Source organism: Schistosoma mansoni, chromosome 3, assembly GCF_000237925.1.
Source record: "Schistosoma mansoni strain Puerto Rico chromosome 3, complete genome".
Lineage (NCBI taxonomy): Eukaryota > Metazoa > Platyhelminthes > Trematoda > Strigeidida > Schistosomatidae > Schistosoma > Schistosoma mansoni.
In genome coordinates, this window is record NC_031497.1 from 26,019,724 (window position 1) to 26,025,766 (window position 6,043).

Here is a 6,043-nt window from a genome sequence, read left to right on the forward strand (position 1 = left end):
ACAATTGTCTAGAAAAGAATAAGTTTAATTATATATTTTCTTGAGTGCTTTGAACGAGCGTTGTCCCACTCTCGCACCCATAAGAAATAACGTAAAATAGTATCTACAGAAGGCACTGTGTATAATACCTAGTTAGACATCTTATCTAACACGCACGTAACTGCAGTGTTTTGCAGGCGTAAAGATTACATGGCTGATCTAGAGTCGCAGTTAGCCACTATCCATCTTTGCTTATAATAAAATAATAGTTTTGTTTTTAATTAAAGGTTAGTAAGTTTTCTTTTCTTAGATTTTTTCCCCAATAAGTTCCATTGAACAGTAAAATGTTTTGTTTTGACTAAGATATATTGATTATTTTGATGGAGCTACAAATCTTCACCATCTTATCATATTGATTAGTAATATGGTACACAATCTTAAGGTGTTGATATCTTTCAGAAATTATCTTGAGTTTTAAATAACGTGATAAGCATAATTTAAACTTTAAAAAGGTCAATATCAATGGATCAGTAAATTGTGTCAGATCAACAATAAACTCAACACGCAAGAACACACTACAAAATCAAGTGCTTTACCAATTTGATTGCTCTATTAGATATAGGAAGCACTGAACATTTCTTTCAATTCAGTTTTGGACACTTGCATAGGGTACACTTAGAATAATTCATGGGATCGAACATAGAACTGTAGTGACCTGCTTTTCTCGACGAGAACACGATCGGAATAATGGAAACAATTATTATTATAACCAATTGTACCAGTGATTGTTTTACCGTACTCGTTGTTGTTTAACTGTATCAAAGTCACTTCTCGTTCCGCTATCCATCTTGTTGGTTCGAACTTTCTTACGATCTGCTCTTATTACCTGTAATCTTTGGTACGTCTCGGTATTCATTCGATACCACGAGATTGCCAATAAATATACTCTATCCGGACCAGTTACAGTCTTCTGGTTTGCGAGTTATCAAAGGGACCAAGTCGTTTTTGGGCGCGTAATCTTATTGTAGTGGTGATCATAGTCAATCAAGACTCGACGCCATCTACAGAACTATCAGTTGTTGCTGCGAGGACAGTAACATGAATTTATTTGTCGAGTTAATGTCTAATTCCAACGTAAGGATTTAAAATTAGACGAAACTGATGTTGCATTATCAGAGAATAACTGTTCGTGGAAGAAAAGTATCTTCCCTCAGAAGCTTAAACAGGTGTGTTTTTTTAAACAATAAACTTAGATATGTTATCATTCATATAAGAACTTCCGTCTAAATTTGAACGAATAGTTTCACAGTACTTGGGCGCCGACACTAAGGAGGAAAAATATATTTGGAAAATCTCAGCGACTGAATTCCAAATTAATCTGTTTCGCTCGGCAATCTGTTTCAAGCTTTTTCAAGGATATATAATCAAACACTAATATTATCGAATATAAATAGGCACATGGTTGTTTGGTTAACTGTATACTAAACAGGTCATTCAATCGTGTTAACAATGTTTAAAGTAAGTATTTGCTGTAGTGTGTATGAGACATGTGACGTGTAATGAAGTGTTAAGATAACAATGTCAGCATAAAATTGTGGAGATTGCTGGGTTTTAATTGAGATCGTGAACCGATCAATGTTAGACCACCATTGAAAATCTAGAAGCACTAGACAGTCGTCTCTTCTTAGGATGGAACCTCACAACAGTGCACATCCACAATCCCGCACACCAGATGCCAACCGACAACCGTTGGTCTCGTGCAGGAACACTTAATTCACTAAGCCGGATTGTCTAACTTCAAACAATCCACGATGTTGTGTGACCATCTTTCATTGTCTTCGGTTTGTAACTGTCTCACCCTCGACACGGTAGAACTCAATGGTGGTCTGACATTGATCGGTTCATAATCACAATTATAACGGAATCTGTATATTCGTAAAGGAATCTGAGGTATGAGAAGAAATTTCGCTGACTATTTATCGCCTCTGATCGGTGAATTTTTAAATGAAAACATAATTTTCATGTAATATGAATCAAATATGTCATAGCATGCATAAAATGAAGACAAATCAACATAATAAAAATAAATGAATGAATGTTTGCGTTATTTTTTGATGTTTCACCTAATTGTCCATCATATTCAGATAAGACAACTGACTAGAACACTTGAATGTCATTGTTGTCATTCAGATAGTAAGTAATACATTAAATGGAATAAGGAGTTCAGCTTTACTTATTAATTATTAGTTGCCATGGGACAGCTAACTGTATTCCGTCTCTCATACCAATACTACTTGGATTTGCCCATATGCGTAGGGTTTCGGCTGTTAGTCTTTCTTCGTAAGAATTAAAATCTTTTCGTAGGATTCTTGTACCATTGAAATCAATTGTATGACCTGATTCGACTGAGTGTTATGCTATCGTTGATTTGTTTTCGGGCTTTTTATATTATCTGATGATTTAGGAATGTCTTTAAGCAAAGCTTGTGTTTCCTCACGCCCACATTCAGTTGTCATGATATTTCGCCTACATATATAGCATTACATCATAATAAACACAATCACTACATTTGATTTCACAAACATAATTTTGATGTTCTTCCTTTTGTATTGGATCTTTGATTCTTACCATTTCAGATCTTAGAGTACTGTTCGTTGGAATGGATACTCTTATATTTTGAAGATTTAGGATCCTTCTGAAATTCCTTCACGATACGAGATCACTACCGTGTTCGGTTTACTTTTTATCTTAATAATTCGTTTTATAAAATCCCTGGGATAATTACTCATCACCAAAGTGGGCATAACTAAATTCATTTCAGTTTCTTTGTCACTCGATTCAGTAACGAGTTTTTGAATTCTGGTTATGAAATTCTTGACCACTGTCACTTTGGTGGAATGGGCATATGCTGACTTGTAATCTAGATATTTCCTAGAATATGTTGTCTTTCGAAATATATTAGTTTTTAAATAGTCAATTTCTTTTCAACCAAATAGTTCAGAAACGTTAATTTATGCTTAGCGGGTTCAATCTCTTCAGTGAATTTGATTTAGCCAGATATACTATCGACGTTTTCAAACAGTTCGTCTAATCCATCGGTCAATAAACAAGATCTAGTATACCATTTAGCATATAATTATAATAATCGACTGGATGACGACTTCTTCATCATCTCCTCGATATAATGAATTTACATCTTAAATCTCTTTTTACGGCTTGTATTGACTGTGTCGGATACCAAGTAATAATCAATATACACTTCTATTATTCACTGATAAATATAATCGATCTTTAGGTAAATGACTACACAGTGGAAATCCAACTGAGTTACTATATTTTATTCAATGGAATAGTAATTCATCAAAACGACAGACACCATGTTCGGATCTCAATAACAATACTGAAATACAGTGGGAAAGTACATAATGCTGAAAGACAAAAATAATCGGAAATACGAATAATTTTTACTGGCTATGGCTCAACGGCTGTAATGAACTTGAGTCTCAGTGTATTTACTATCTCTTCCACAAAGACTCGGACCCAGAAACTAACATTTTAAGTATTAAAATGTTGTCTGTTAGACAAGAGAATTAAGTTCAAGTGCTCAACCAGTTTCAGTGAAAATAATAATCGATACTGAGTTATAAGTACGTCCAACCGACATTCCAAACAGGATGAAATGGATGTCTCGGATTACATTAAGGTACTGTAAACCACTCGAAATCTCACTAATAACTTATAATTACCGTTATCAGATTATTCTGATCTCACGCCTGTATTATTGCAATCGATTCTTTTCACTACTAAACGTAAGAGCAGTCTAGCTGTTGGCTCACATTTTTCCCTCTCAGATCCTCTAAAACATGGTGCTCTTCACACTCCCCCAAAGACATAACGTAACCCCACACTAGACTAAAACCTAACAAAGGCTGTACGTTACAATGTCAGTGTAAATCTGCTGAATAAACACCTTCAATTTTTACCGAGAGAATACGAACACGTGCATAGATTGCACGTTCATGACCTGATATCATCTCTAGATTGGCTTTAACCTGAGTAGTTTAGTAGTACCGTCTTTAACTGCGACGCTTGTTTTGAATTCTACAGAAAACATCGTCAAGATTCTAATATGTCTGAGCGACGAATGTCAACCAGTATAAAACCTAGGTCTACGCTGGTTTTTGTCTACAACTACTTAATGTCTAGAAAGTGCAGTGTCCAGAAACTTAGACTACCAGTTGCAATGCAACTTGATCTATAGCACCCAATCAGCAATAAATACTACACGAGTACGTCACCGACACCACGTACGAAAAGTTGGTTAGATAGGTATACGTCCGTTACCATAGTTCCTCATATAAGGACCCTGATCAACCGTCTTAAATAGGAAAACACTGTCATACATAAACTGCCACGACTTCTCGTCTATCCTGCAATTATGCTGAATCGTTGTAGAGCTTCCTTTAGTACAATAATTACCTTACTACTTCTAGGCATCTTGTTTACGGTTACTCATTTGACTTTCACAAATTTACACTTAAGTCGAGAATGATGACATAACCCAAAGATTCTAACTCTACCAGTTATGTGAGGTGGCTATAAACGTATTTCTACCATATGAATCAGACAATTTTCGACCACGTTATATAATTTGTTAAAGTTGTGAAGACCTAAAAAATAAGTCCCCCGTTTATCTACGAAACGAGCTAGATCTGTATACCGGAATTAAAAACCATGAAATAAGCAGCAGTTGTCAAGATTTTCAAATCTAATATTAAATCGCTGCCTCGCTGAAATCCTCATACCTCACGGGTACCTTCCGAGCCACTAGATCTCTTGGAGGGAAAAACTTAATTTCTAGTTCCCACACTAAATGCAAAATTAGTCCAGAACGGATATCCCTAACAAAATCAGGTTTTGACTACATAAAACCTCGGTACATTGACTGGAAAGGTTCAATCTAATTCTACGAACATGCAGTAATGAAACGGTTAATCAATTTGGAGTCTACTGCATAGCGACCAAAACAGCCTCAAGCGATATCCGACCAACTAAATAAACTAGTATACTGGACACCAGCACGTATTGGGATTCAAAATAGTGAAAACAGACCGATCTAACAAGCACTTCTGAACCAGTCTCAACGACGAGGTGTTGGAGCTACACTTAGCACTGGTCTTGAAGTAGAGGTCCGTTATTTATGCCATGTTAGAAGTTAGGGCGAACTACTATTACACGAATTTTGAAAGAAGCTCGAGATATCCTGATATCCACAAGCTTAAACCATATACTGTGACAGCTGAGCATTCAGACCAGATGATAACAATCTAGACACATCTTCGACTGGTGACAAGGACTTACACCGAAGCTTTAGACTCTTGCAGTCCCGCTTAATCTAAGACGAACATTCGTTTCTTTGACGAGAATAGGACCACTTCGTTGGGTGTTCAATCATACTAACAGGTAATAATGGAAGAGAATTGAGTCAAGTCAGTTGAGTGATCAGTGAGACAGCATATTTGACTTTGGACGGAATAACAACCCACGGTGATTTATATCTTTAGATAATTCAGTAAAGGTCCCGAAAACGTGGGAACTACAAAAACGAGCAGTGTATCGTCTCCCCACATGCATGAGCCTGATCGAGTATTTAGACGTAGAGGCTTGGATCACACTTGCAACTGGCTTATTACTGAATCCCCAAATAGTCATACCATGTCACGTGAGCCAACCCATCCCAACTTAGTTTTTCTTTGAGTATTGAACACTGATGCATACGCCCAACCCTTAGGGTTACGTCATTAACAGTCCTAAGAATCCCCTCAGCTAGCAAAGCATATTCTGTTTATTAAAGCTATCGGCCACGGTGTCGCTGGAAACCTCAACAAGTCAAACTAACCTAGTCGATCTTTATTTATCTATCAAACTAACCTGAGAACTTTACCAGTAGGCATGATAGCGTCCCGGTAAGGACGACTACATCGGAACAGTAAGCCACATGAGCGGATCAATGATCTTCAAACCCAACATAGTTCAAACACGACACTGCTTTTCAACAGAATGA